Raw genomic sequence first — 14,417 nt, 5'->3', positions numbered from 1 at the left:
GGGGATATTGATGGTTCTGCCTTCTTTTTTTGACTTGCTCGGGGCCCGCCTTAGGGTTTAGGCATCCCTTCGAATCGTTAAGAAACATTGTCCGACTGGTAACACGCGACTGTACGTGCTGGCAAATTACTGCATGGGAACTATTTATCCAACGATTTGGCGTTACTGATTCCTGTAATGATCTTAGTATTTCTGTGGCTCGCGATTGATATGGATTCTGTATCGTGTGATTTATTAAATGGCAACAACAGGAACGTCAGTATTACAGTTACCGCCATCTTGACTACTGTCAGAATTTACACCATTTTCCTGATGCATATTTACCTCAAAATAGTATTGACCTACCGCACACTTTGTCACTTTCTACATGGAACACTCTTAGACTCGTTTATGTTTCAAGATGGTGTAATTCAATTGGCGGCCATGTCATTAAAGTAGAGCTATGAGATTCAAACTCTTAAGGTGTAGAGGATACAATGTCTACACGGAGAGCGGAAGCTCCATACCAGTCACGGCGCATCAAACCAAACATGTTTAGATTTTGTTTGTTTATACCCTGCCTGCCGCTGCATGGACATTATACATGTGAGTAAACTAAAGGCGGATCAGTCCCGACTCCATATAAGTTGTGTTGATGTTAAACTGCGACATCGTATCTGTTTGGTGGTACTACAAACTCAGTCAACGTAGGGGCTAGGCTGTAAACACGTGAAATAATTTTAATACGACCTTAACCCTCACCACACTACTAAGTGCAACTACATTTTGCGTAGAATTTGAATAAAAGCATTTGTTCAGCATATCATTTTACTTTTTTGTTCTGGGGCCTATTGCGTGAGTCCGACATATCGATGATTACCTACTTCATCAAAACTCCTGCTTTATTCAGACATTCGGATATCCGGTGACACACATCAGTAACTCTGTACCGATGCTCATACTGTTGTTCACTGGGTTGTCTGATCCAGGCTCGATTACTGACAGGCCGCTGCCATGTATATAGGTGGAATATCGTGCGGCGTTATAGCAGCAAACATGTACACCCGCGTCTTGCATGAACGACTGAAAGGTCGTTGTTCTCAACAATCTGTCTATTGTCTTCTTCCGACTCAATTATTTGATTATTTACAGGTCCTACACTGCTGCACTGTTGCCTCAAGCGGACTTGACAAACAAAGAAACACGTCAAATGAAGATGTACTTGTTATTCACACTGTCAGTCCACATCAGTTTGAGGCAATCCTTCCTGAATATACGATATGTGTGGGTGAGTGAAGTTTTCGCAATAACACGGCAGAGGACTTCACACATTGTATACCCATACATGTACATCGGCCAGCAGTGTGTGTGTGTGTGTGTGTGTGTGTGTGTGTGTGTGTGTGTGTGTGTGTGTGTGTGTGTGTGTGTGTTGTTCTGAAATTTTGTTTGTTGAAACTGGGGTGAAAATTAACTATGCACCAACACCCCAACCCCTACCTAGTCTTAAAATTTAAGACATTGCCAAAACGTGAGCCTAACCTGCTTATTGAATTTGAATCTCCCAATCTCGAAAATTGGGATACAAACTGAAGTTGTATTCCTGGGCTCCAACGTATCCTGCGTTTATTGTGCTGTACAGCGTAGGTCCATGTCATTTTACAAGTTACAAGAAATACGGCATAAGGCGGCAATCTTCAAATCATCCGCCAAGTATTACCCAAAACGTTTAGATCAAGGTTCAAAGCGCCACCTATCTTTTCAGAGTGCGAACAAATCTGCGCTAAATATGTGTATTTATATAATTTTTTTAATTTACACTTCCTTTATGAAATAAAACCACTTGTACTAATGTACTGCAGTAGTTATGTATAAGAATGAATAAGAAACCAAGGTGTTTTTATAGGCGAGAGTTTAAGTGGTTTGTTTATTTTTCATTACGTACAGGGTATATTATATTTATAATTTGAATTTAAAGTTTAAAATGTTTATGAAGGTAGAGTACATCAGGCAAGAGGCTTGACTTTGAGAAGAAAATCGTGTGGTTTGTGTTGCAATGAGCGTCCCACCACTTCATGCGGTCACCGCAGTTGACAGATGTCACGTGACGTGTTTCACAAAGGAAAACATCTGTTTTTGTGAGTTGCGTTTGGGTCGTGATGTGTAAATGCTGTCTACTGTCGGTGATTTTGCACCGATAGTGAAGCGGAATGAAGTTTCAGACACTGCGTGGGGTCAGAATAGTCTGAATCAACACGTGGACCACACGACAAAACGGGAAATGTTTTGCATGACAATGTCGTCAATGTACGGTAGCCCGTATTAGTAATAATCTTCGACGCGTATTCTGAAAATAGGCTAATAGGTACGTACTACCTGCCACCGTAGCCATCAGTAACGAAGCCTGTGTGGCGGAGGTATGCCATGTATCTAGCATGGACTGAACACGCATGTGATCAGTAATATGAGTCGTAACCACAACATCAGTTCACGTGCATGGATTGGACAGAACTCTGCACACAACTGTTAGACATTTGAAATGTCGTTTTTCTTGCATTACTGCGGTTACCGTTTTTACGATGTCTTAAAGGTATCTTTATAATATAAAATCCATGTGGCACTTTTGCGAAAATTGTTTCACATCGGGCAAAATAACGGGCAGATCTTTCACGTTATTACCAGTGAACTTTCGGGTATGTTGTAGACTGGTCTAGACTTCACTATATTACAAATACGTGTTAAAATGTGTCATATATAATTCAATGTAAAATCCCTTCGAAAGACGCCATTGTTTCCGGTCTAGGTACAACCAAAGGCTATTCAACACCTATGGTCTCTGGTACGACCACGCAGGACACTAATACACTCCAGTGTAAAACGGCACAGGTAACACCTATGGTGAGGCTCGACGTTCATGATGTCACGTGTCCAGATTCGACTTATGGCACATATCTATGTTTTGTTTCTGAGCATGCCATAGTTATGTGAGGAATGTCACTTCGAACGAATGCTTCTTTAACAATCGTTCCAACCATTTCTTTCAACGGTATAAGTTCTGCATCTCAGATTGTAGACACGGAAACAGGAGAGAAATGTGTTCGAAACAGAGCCTCTGTTATACATCTCTTCAGTAGTCGATGTTATATAATTCGGAGTTTTCGTGATGATACCACACTGGCACATAGCCCTGGACACCATGGTACCTACGGTAACTTAGAGGAACTATGGTCGACCTTAATCTCGTTTGCGCATTCTGTAACTGCTAAGCGAGTTTATAACCTTTCGTGCTTTACCTTTTTTTTAAAATCACGAAATGTACACATTTATTTCAAGCATCAAACAATTGTTCAGTTTTGTGTACATGAAAAATTCAGTGGCTATTCCGGGTGTGAGATGGGCCCTGGAAACGCGCTAAGCGGAAGAGGCGGTATTTTGTCCATGTTAGGCTTCCGTAGTGTAGCGAGGACACACCCACGCGCGAAAGCGATTCATTGGACTAGGGACTTTCAGCCTGGGACAGCTCAGCAAGAGACAGTTTGCAACTTTAGCTGAAGGTAAGGGTTTAGATTATTGCAAATGTAGCCACAAACTATCAATACCGGTTCCACATTAAGAATCTTACATGGTTTTAAGCAGGCTTTGTCTGTTTCTTTTACTTTGTGGTGTAATGCGCTGTTGACGAGCTGCAGGCAACAAGTTGCAGTGCATCTGGCATGAAATGATCCCCGTCACGTCTTTGTTGGATCTTGTTAATGCGATTCGTTTCAACCCAGATACACTGATAAAAATATTATACCACAAATGCATCCTTCACTATGTCAATGTGTTAATTCACATATTTTTACGACAGATTCGTATGGCATTTGGTGACATTTTCTTAAAGCAAATCGTCCGTTGTTTACAAAAGTTTATCTATTTCTGCTTGGCTTGCTTTTCAAGGCAGCGCCTGTTGACGCTTTGCCCTTTGTAAGCTCTGGGTATTTTAAGGCATTAGACAGTATGAGCAGAAGAATTGTGGTTTTCTGGTCAATATTGGGAGATTTTATCGCTGTTGCTTAAAAACATTTAACCCTTCAACTATGCCTGTCACTGATGGAATGTTAAAAAACAAAAAGGCAACAACTAAGCACAAAGCTTAAAGGCTGCCCCGTTCATTGTTAACATTACTTGTCAGTGTAAGAATGTATTTTTGCCTAAAAACATTTCAAATTAACTATACAGTTCTGAAGCTGCTATTAGATTTTTAGTCAAAATATTGAGTGACAGAAAATTAGTATTGATATGAACACTTATGAATTCTCAGATTTTGCATACTAGTCTGTCATTAATCTTTGACAAACAAATCAGGCAGTCATGTTCCTTTGTCAAAGGTAATTCATATTTTTAATTTTCTCACTCCATTACATTTCACCCATGTTCGTGGTGACAGACAACAAACCTAGCTCAAATGGCAGCCTAAAGGTCATCCAGATGAACACATACGCATTTTATGAGTCAGCTTGCCATGGCGGATGTCTGCAACTGTTTGATAACAGAGCCTATCGGCTTACCCGGAGGACTTCTCTGAAGAGGAAAAGCTTATTTGTCACTTTCTGATGTGCACCATATAAAGTGGTTGATGACTGTATAACCAACTTTGGTTAATTACGCTGTGTGTTGGATCATTCTCTAAGGGTGACAGTGAGAACACTTTAGAATCCCCCATGTGGAGAAAGCATATGGAAACCATTCTTGGAATTCCTGTCATTGCAAACTTGTTTATTTCATGATTTTGGCAATGATTCAACTGGATGATGATGTTATATAACTGAAATTATGAAGACAGTTCTATAATAAACCTCTGCCCAGAGTAGGTAGTAACTTTAAGCCCTTAAGAAGGTATTCTCATGGCCTTGATATATGTTTGAATGACTGAGAGGTTACACTTTTGAGAGAGAGGGTCTCAAGAGGCCCAGAACTCATATCCTGAAAGAACTCAGTGGCTTACTCTCATGGGTGTGACCAGACCTTATGTTCTTCAAAGACACCACCAGGTTTATAAATACTCTGGAGAAGGGTCACCAGCTTGTGGAGACTAATGCTTAGTCTCAGAGTACACATGGTTTTGATAGAAAAAAAATAGACCTATTTAAATTGAAAAGTAGCCCCAGTGAGTTGAAAAATCAAGACTTATTTCATTTAAGGTTTTATCATTGAAGAGTGGGCTAGGCAGTAGTGAAAATAATGTGGTTCAGAGACAATGAGACAGACTAGACCTTGAGCAGAAACACTCCTTTGATAATATTGAGAAAAAATATTTTAGTGAAAGGACTTGTTGAATCCAAAATTAGGGACATTACTGTCACATACCAAAGTAACCACAACAGAAGAATAGTTTGTTTTGCAAAACTTTATTCCTCCCCTTAAGATATAAGTAACCCCAATACCTATACTAAACTAATTCTACAGGTGCAAATACAACTAACTAATCTAATTACCTAACCTAGCTACATATACAGTTCTGTCTACCACTTATATTGCTAAAGTTCTAATAATACTACTACTACTACTAACTACACTAAAATCCTAATACCCTCACTAATATAGATAATGATTACATATAATCCCAATCAGAAACTAAACAATTGAACTAAATAACAATAAAGGAATTTGCCACTCAGAGAGAACACTTTCTCTTTACAATGTAATCAGAATGTCAGTGCACTTTGGTTCCACTTGGTGACGTCATGGTATTTGTGTGGTATCCCTCACACCCAGGCGATGGTTTCCCTCACGGAGTTTAAGGGGCCTGTGTAATGGTTGATGGCTGTGCCATCCACATCTCACATTACTAGGAGATACATGCTCCTTGTACAACAGGGAAGACTCTTGTCTGTCTCCTTACAGGCGGAGATAATACCCCTCTCCTTACTTTAAGGATAACCGGCCAGTTCCGGGACACTACAATACAATATAAGTAACTACAGTTACTCAGTAAGACATGTGTCAATGTCTTATACTTTATGCATGTACTTTACTCCGATTTACATATTTGAAAGTGGAACAGGTTTTGTGGAACGATAACATTCAAATTTTGAATGGCTTTGTGGCTATATAGTGTTACAATATGCACATATATCTAGAAATACTACATCAGTAAAACAATTTCTTGCTACATCTACTCAATCAATAAATACAAAAGTAATAATGATAATAAAAACTTACGCCAGCCAGCGTGAGATGCAATCCCATACAAAAGTTGAACCCATACAGGTGAACACAGTGGTGATTCTGGCTGACTGTGCAGATTACTACCCTTCCTCACTATTTATATTGACCTCCCATACCCAAGCTACTCAACACCTCTCTATTGTTTACAAATTAACACCCCAGCTCTCTGGCCATACCTGGTCACGCTTCCCTGAACATAACCCTGTTCCCATAGTATTACCGAACATAATCTAACAACCACTCCCAACAATATATAACACACTCTAACAATACCATACTACATCTATTTACAGTACCATAAACTAATTATATAAACGAAATCATCTGTGATCTTGACATCACTCCCCTCTTCAAGTAATTGTACACAAGTACAATTATATATTACACTCAAGATCACATTTAAGTTTGTTTTAATGCATAAATATCATAAAACACAATTGTCTAAATGTACAATAGCACAGTAATACATAAGAAATAACTGCTGACAAATAATCTGGATATGCAGAGAGTACATTATTTACACACTACCATACACATAGTATGACTAGGGTGAACACCGGCTCAAGAGATCAGCCCCAACATTCTCACTTCCTTTGATTGCACGAATTAGAAATCTGTAGGGTTGCAAAGTCAGGGCCCACCTCATCACTCGTCCATTGGTCATTTTTGCCTTGGTCATCCATATTAAGGGCTGATGGTCAGTCTCCAAAATAAATTCTCTCCCATACAGATATCTTTCTAACTTCTGTATTGCCCACACAATAGCCAAACACTCTTTTTCTATTGTAGAATACGCTCTCTCACGATCTACTAACTTCCGACTCACAAACAATATTGGAAATCGCTCACCTTCCTGTTCTTGTAGCAGTACAGCTCCGATTCCAACGTCAGAAGCGTCTGTTCTTACCAAGAATGGTTTCTTCAAGTCGGGTAGTTTCAAGATAGGAAAACTTGACATATGGGTTCTTAACGTAGTGAAAGCTAATTCCTGGCTTTCTGTCCATATTACCTTGTTTCGCTTTCCTTTCTTTGTGAGATCAGTTAGCGGAACTGCTATGGCTGCATAGTTTGGGATAAATTTCCGGTAGTACCCGGTCAGTCCCAACAACGCTCTCACTTGTTTCTTGGTTTGAGGTCGCTCCACATTTAGGATCTTTTCTACATTCTTACCTTCTGGTCGAATTAGACCACTACCCACCTTGTGCCCTAAAAAGTCCAGATGTTTATATCCCACTTTTACCTTTGAAGGTCGAGCTGTAAGATGGAATTGTCTTAACCTCGTAAATATTGCTCTCAGACTTACCATGTGGTGTGACCAGTTCTCAGTTCCTTCTATGATGTCGTCTATGAAGTTGTCTGTATTTGGTATGTTGTGCAATACTTGTCTCATCAGTCGGGAAAATACTGCAGGTGCATTAACTACTCCAAATGGCATCACCTTCCATTGGTATAATCCATCAGGAGTTATAAATGCTGTCAGTTCTTTGCTACTCTCTTCCATTGGAATCTGCCAATATGCTTTGCTTACATCAATTTTGGTAAGATATTTACAGTTCCGTAACCGTGCAAAGATGGAATCAGCTAATGGAATTGGTTCGGCATCAAATACGGTCACCTGATTCAGTTTGCGAAAATCGGTACAAAATCTGTAAGTCGAGTCAGGCTTCTTCACAAGTACAATGGGGGATGCATATGGTGACTGAGAAGGTTCTATCACCCCCATGTCTAACATTAGCTGTATCTCCTTAGCTACAACATCTCTCATATGATGAGGAAGTGGATAGGGCTTGGATCGTATAGGCTCATTACATGTCAGCTTGATCTTATATTCCATACAATTTACCTTCCCTGGTAAATCACTCAGTACATCTTTGAATTCACTTATGAGCTCCTTCACCTCATTTTGTTGCTCCTCTGTCAAATCTTCAGAAATGTCTACATCCTGATACGTTTCCTTAGAAACTAAAGAAGGTGAAGCTATGTCTAACATACTTACCTCTTCAGCCTTGACATCCACCAGACCAGCACTGACATGCACAAGTTGAGCTATGCTGACGTCACATGCAGCTGTGTCCTTGACCTCCTCTCTCTCAATGTACCTTTTCAGTAGATTGGCATGATAGGTTTTAATCTTGTTACCAACCTGTATTCTGTAATTGCCAATGCCAAAGGTATCCAGTATTTTATATGGCCCTTTCCACTGCAGCAACAGTTTGTTTGAATCAGTGGGCAACAGAATTAATACTTTATCACCAACCTTCATTTTTCTTGGCTTGGACTTCACATCAAAGAACTTTTTGTATTTACATGCTTTCTTTTGAATTTCTTGCTGTGCTACGTGAATAGTCTCCTCAAGACGGTTTTGAAGATCTAGCACATACTCATATGTGGTTCTTACCTCTGGATTTGGTATATCTCTTGTCCAGATTTCCCTCAGAATCTGTACTGGTCCTCTCACAGTGCGTCCATATAAGAGTTCAAATGGGGCAAAACCCAAACTCTCTTGAGGTACCTCTCGGTAAGCAAATAACAAAGCAGGTACATACCTGTCCCAGTCATTTGGTCGTTCTGCACACATCCGTTTCAGCATCGTCTTCAAGGTTCCATTGAACTTCTCCACTAGGCCATTGCACATTGGATGATAAGGGGAAGTAGTAAGCTGATGTATGGACAATAGTCTACTTACCTCCTTCATCACGCCTGACGTGAACTGGGCTCCCATGTCTGTTAATATCTCCTTGGGGATACCAACCCTACTGAATATCTCGAACAGAGCTTCGGCAACATATTCCGTCTCTACTCTGGGTAAAGCTACTGCTTCTGGGTATCGTGTTGCATAATCAACCACCGTCAGTATATACCTATTACCCTTGTCTGTGACAGGATACAATGGACCAATCAAATCAGCAGCTACCCTCTCAAATGGCACTTCAATTAATGGCATTTGTCCCAGTGGTATTTTCCTTACCTTTCCCTTCGGCATGGTACGTTGACAAATATCACAAGACTGAACATGTCTTCTGACATCACCAATTACTCCTGGCCAATAAAACTGTGAGATTACCCTATCTAGAGTCTTCTTGATTCCAAGATGTCCACCCATCAGTGCTTCATGACATACCTTCATTACCTGTGTGCGCAATCCAACCGGTACTACTGCCTGTACAACTTGTTTACCATTGTCCATTTTATTGGAAGTATGCTTCCTATACAGCATATCATTCTCCACAAAGTAAGAGGAAGTACTATGTCGGGTCTCCCTAATCTTACCTTCTTCCACTAATTTTCTTATTTTGTTCAGACTTGAATCCTGATGTTGTAGGGATACGAACTCACCTCGACTCAGTGTCAACCCAACAGGTTCCAATGTCTTCAAGGGTTCCATGCCTACTTGGCGTACTCTTCTCTGGCTCCTTGTCTCTACAGCACCTACTGTTTTAATGTCCTGCTTATCCCACATCAAGTCTGGATCTCCTGGCTCTCTAACTCCGGGAATATTGCCCAATATTAAGTCACAGATTGGTGTGTCCATACATGCTGCTCTCACCATACCCGTGTAAAAGGGCGTATTTACAGTAATCCATGCTACCGGAAGTGTCAAGATCCTGCTATCTGCTAATTTACAAGATTGTGTTTCTGAAGTCAAACATGCATCTTTTACCATTGACCTCCTCACTATTACACCGTTACATCCCGTGTCTCTAAGCACATCTACTGGAGTGTCGTTTACCTTTCCCTGATAAAATGGCATGCGGTGATCTTTGGTAAGCACACTCCCTGAGGCTACATCTGCTTTAGTAACCTCCTCTGAAGTTGCTGCATCACCATCTAGAACTTCATGTATGCAGGGCTCTACTTTTGTGTTATCTGGATGTATTAGAGACATGTTTGTGTTGTCTTCACTCACCTGGATACTTGCCACTTTAAACTTGGGTTTCTTGCACTGTGCTGCCAAATGCCCAGTTTGATTGCAGTTGTAACATGTCCTTTCCTTAATAGGAACAAATTGTTTGGAACAAGTACCATGTTTACCTGATGCGCTACCCTCGACTATTTTCCCTTTGGAAACCTGCTTGTCAGTTTGACCTGGAATAACTGGTCTATTGTATCTTCCATGACTCGTACCTCTAGCTTCTATAAATTGCTCTGCTAGTCTAGCCATTTCCATCGCGTCTTTTGGCTTTCTCTCTCTCAAGAATATACCCAGATCCCTTCCAGTCACATTCAAAATCTGTTCACGCAGCAGCAAATCTCTCACACCTTCGAACGTCTTTTGTGTACCACTTAGTTCAATCCATCTGTTGAAATAGTTCTCAATTCTAACTACAAATTGTGTGAAAATCTCACCTGTTTCAGTTTTAGCAGTCCTAAATTTCTGATGGAATCCATCCTCAGTCATTTCATAGCGTTTAAGTAATGCAGTTTTAACTGCATTGTAATTTTCAGCCTCAAAGGCATTTAACCGGGAGTATACTTCTAAAGCCTTACCTTTCAGCAGAGTACACAGGTAAGCTGCCCAATGGGACGGGTCCCAGCCTTGCGCTGTAGCTACACGTTCAAACCTTTGCAGATATGCATCAATATTGTCATTGTGGTCGTCAAATGGAGGCATTTTAGGCATCTTGGGAATGGCTGCCGATCTATTCTCTCCTACCTGCCCTTCTTGATTTCCTGCCGCACTCTTTTCTAACTTGGCTAGTTCTATTCTTTCATTTGACTGTATTTTACACTTTTCTTTCTCCAATTCTAATCGTTCTCTCTCTCGTTCCCATTCTAACCTTTCTTTCTCCTTTCTTTCCTCCAGTTCTAACTTTTTAATCTCCCGCTCCCTAGCTCTTTCCTCCCGTTCGAGCCTGTCCTTTTCTTTCTCATTCTCCAACTCCATTTGCTCTTTCACAAACACTCTCAAATCATCTTTCTCATACCCTAAACTCTGACCCAGTTTGATAAGTTTGTCAATGTCCATAATTGTCTGTATGAGGGCAAAGCAGGGTACACAAAAAGTCAAACTGTCTGGAATAAATAGGGATCCTACCAAGAATAAAACCGGAGGTGATTTCCCATATATCCCAATGTTCAAAATGTTCACGACGAACCAATGGCCTTAACTGACCAATAACCACAATACACCCTCCACCCTTGAATTCCAAATCATACACTCAAGGACGCAGAAGTGGTGCCGTATGTTCTAACCCTTCTTTATGGACACAAAGATTCTGCAGCGATATACAATCAACAACGCTACATCAAATGCGCTACAGAACACAACTAGGGTTCCCTTTGATAGTGACAAATAATCTAATTATCCCACCGCTGCCACCAAAATGTCACATACCAAAGTAACCACAACAGAAGAATAGTTTGTTTTGCAAAACTTTATTCCTCCCCTTAAGATATAAGTAACCCCAATACCTATACTAAACTAATTCTACAGGTGCAAATACAACTAACTAATCTAATTACCTAACCTAGCTACATATACAGTTCTGTCTACCACTTATATTGCTAAAGTTCTAATAATACTACTACTACTACTAACTACACTAAAATCCTAATACCCTCACTAATATAGATAATGATTACATATAATCCCAATCAGAAACTAAACAATTGAACTAAATAACAATAAAGGAATTTGCCACTCAGAGAGAACACTTTCTCTTTACAATGTAATCAGAATGTCAGTGCACTTTGGTTCCACTTGGTGACGTCATGGTATTTGTGTGGTATCCCTCACACCCAGGCGATGGTTTCCCTCACGGAGTTTAAGGGGCCTGTGTAATGGTTGATGGCTGTGCCATCCACATCTCACATTACTAGGAGATACATGCTCCTTGTACAACAGGGAAGACTCTTGTCTGTCTCCTTACAGGCGGAGATAATACCCCTCTCCTTACTTTAAGGATAACCGGCCAGTTCCGGGACACTACAATACAATATAAGTAACTACAGTTACTCAGTAAGACATGTGTCAATGTCTTATACTTTATGCATGTACTTTACTCCGATTTACATATTTGAAAGTGGAACAGGTTTTGTGGAACGATAACATTCAAATTTTGAATGGCTTTGTGGCTATATAGTGTTACAATATGCACATATATCTAGAAATACTACATCAGTAAAACAATTTCTTGCTACATCTACTCAATCAATAAATACAAAAGTAATAATGATAATAAAAACTTACGCCAGCCAGCGTGAGATGCAATCCCATACAAAAGTTGAACCCATACAGGTGAACACAGTGGTGATTCTGGCTGACTGTGCAGATTACTACCCTTCCTCACTATTTATATTGACCTCCCATACCCAAGCTACTCAACACCTCTCTATTGTTTACAAATTAACACCCCAGCTCTCTGGCCATACCTGGTCACGCTTCCCTGAACATAACCCTGTTCCCATAGTATTACCGAACATAATCTAACAACCACTCCCAACAATATATAACACACTCTAACAATACCATACTACATCTATTTACAGTACCATAAACTAATTATATAAACGAAATCATCTGTGATCTTGACAATTACAAGACTGACTAGTGCTCCTAGTAACATATTTGGTATTAAGATTCCATAAACCAGATTGCTAGGTTACTTACTTTAATGATAGGATCAGGAAACATGAGCAGGACGTCAGTTGATGAATCCTGTTGCGTCATCACCTGTTTCAGTACCAGAGCCAAGTTACAAATTTGTTATCCTACAAATGGGAAACAAATAGTCATGCTGGTGTAACTTGAATAGTTCAGACTGGACACAATGTTGTGCATGCCTTTGAATATGTTTAAATGTCGGAATAAGTAAGCGTTTAGGATGTTTTGCTTTTTATCTTTGTGTTTTGTTTTTATCTATGTATTTTGTGTTTGTAAGGCAAAAGATTGTATCTGTGTAAATTTTTTAGAAAAATGTGAATGTTTCATTGTGAATTTGGAGGTATCTTACCCATCTGAATGCTTCAAAATAATGTGCAAGTTGATTGTTCTGTTATAGGTTCAAAATTTTACTGGTTAAGGTCAACATTCCAGAAAAATGTGAAGGCTTCAAGTTCTTTCAAGCATTTAGCATTTCTTAAAGTCTTTCAGCTGTGTACTTTAAGGAAGTACAGTGACCTTAAGGCTTAAGTTGGTTGTCAGTCGGACTTGAATAGGGCTACTTTGAATGTGTGTCTTTCAAATGTTGGCTCATCTAGGTCAGCTGAGCAGCGTCTACATATGCACATGTTGTTTATAAAACTGCTGTTCAGTATGCTGTTCAGATTGCTTCATTTTGTAATTTTAGTCAGTAAATGTGTACAGTCGTGAATGCAGTCAATGAAAGATGGACATCATGGAGTGGAACGAGGACCCTTGTTAACCCTTATGTTACACATGCTCTTATACTGTGGTTTTGATACTGAAGTTATTGAAAATGCCAAGTTCAGTGCTTTTGGAAGGTTATCTAGCATAAAATATGTGTTTGTTAAAAGAAAAGCACCCCAAGAAGTAATGTGTTCGCTGTTTGCCACTCAGTGAAGTTTGCGTAAAATTCGGATTTTAAAAAACAATTTGCTTGTTATTTCTTAGTCTTTGCAGTTTTGCTTTTAGTTAGTTTCTGTAGCCTGTTTTTACATTATGATTATATATTGGACTGTACAGTATCACCAGTACTCATTACTTTTATATTTGGTTAAATAAGTGTAACAAGTTCTGTCAATGTCTCAATGGTTTTATCTAAAATCTACCGGGGATTTCATTCAAAAAGATGTTACCCTTTGTAATTATCTGACATGATACAGCCTTCATGTAAGAGTTTTCAAGTGTTAATGTCAGGTATCATATCACTAGCTTATTGATCCCATGCATGGTTGTATCAAGTCAGGTGTTCACATGTTGTATAAAATGTCATATCGTTAATACATGGTGGCCATGTATTATGTGTCTTATCACTCAATGCCTTTAGAAACTGTACATCATTTACAGAGTCAAGTGTATCTTACGTCCCGAATCATGGATAAAGTCCAAACGGGAATTGACACTTACATTTGTGCAAATGTAAAAGTGCTCGCAGATGACTAAACAGGGCAAATGCAAATTAGGTTACAGTATTTTCCTTGTTTAAAGTCATGCCTCATTTTGCCTTGTGTCACTTTCCTTCTAGATATAGTAAGTAGTTAATGAGATATGTTTAAGCTCTTCATGAGGTTACAGAAGGATGGCAGGAAGTAACATCATAGTCATGGAT

At 39.6% G+C, this 14,417-nt stretch overlaps 1 protein-coding gene across 3 annotated transcripts in view; it reads left to right on the top strand.

Annotated features, from left to right (window-relative positions):
• The first annotated feature begins 3,427 nt into the window (after positions 1-3,427).
• The window catches only part of LOC137274586 (thymosin beta-like), a 62,433-nt gene continuing 51,443 nt past the window's right edge, over positions 3,428-14,417 (top strand). For 2 of the 3 annotated variants that reach the window (XM_067807856.1, XM_067807852.1), the window contains exon 1: positions 3,441-3,530. The gene's annotated coding sequence lies outside the window, so the exon portion shown is untranslated. Of the gene's footprint in view, positions 3,531-14,417 lie in introns of all 3 variants that reach the window. The other variant, XM_067807854.1, reaches the window with a different exon arrangement.

The sequence above is a fragment of the Haliotis asinina genome, chromosome 2 (genome assembly GCF_037392515.1).
Source record: "Haliotis asinina isolate JCU_RB_2024 chromosome 2, JCU_Hal_asi_v2, whole genome shotgun sequence".
Lineage (NCBI taxonomy): Eukaryota > Metazoa > Mollusca > Gastropoda > Lepetellida > Haliotidae > Haliotis > Haliotis asinina.
The sequence above is the reverse complement of the archived record's forward strand: the minus strand, read 5'-3'. Positions and strand labels throughout refer to the sequence as shown.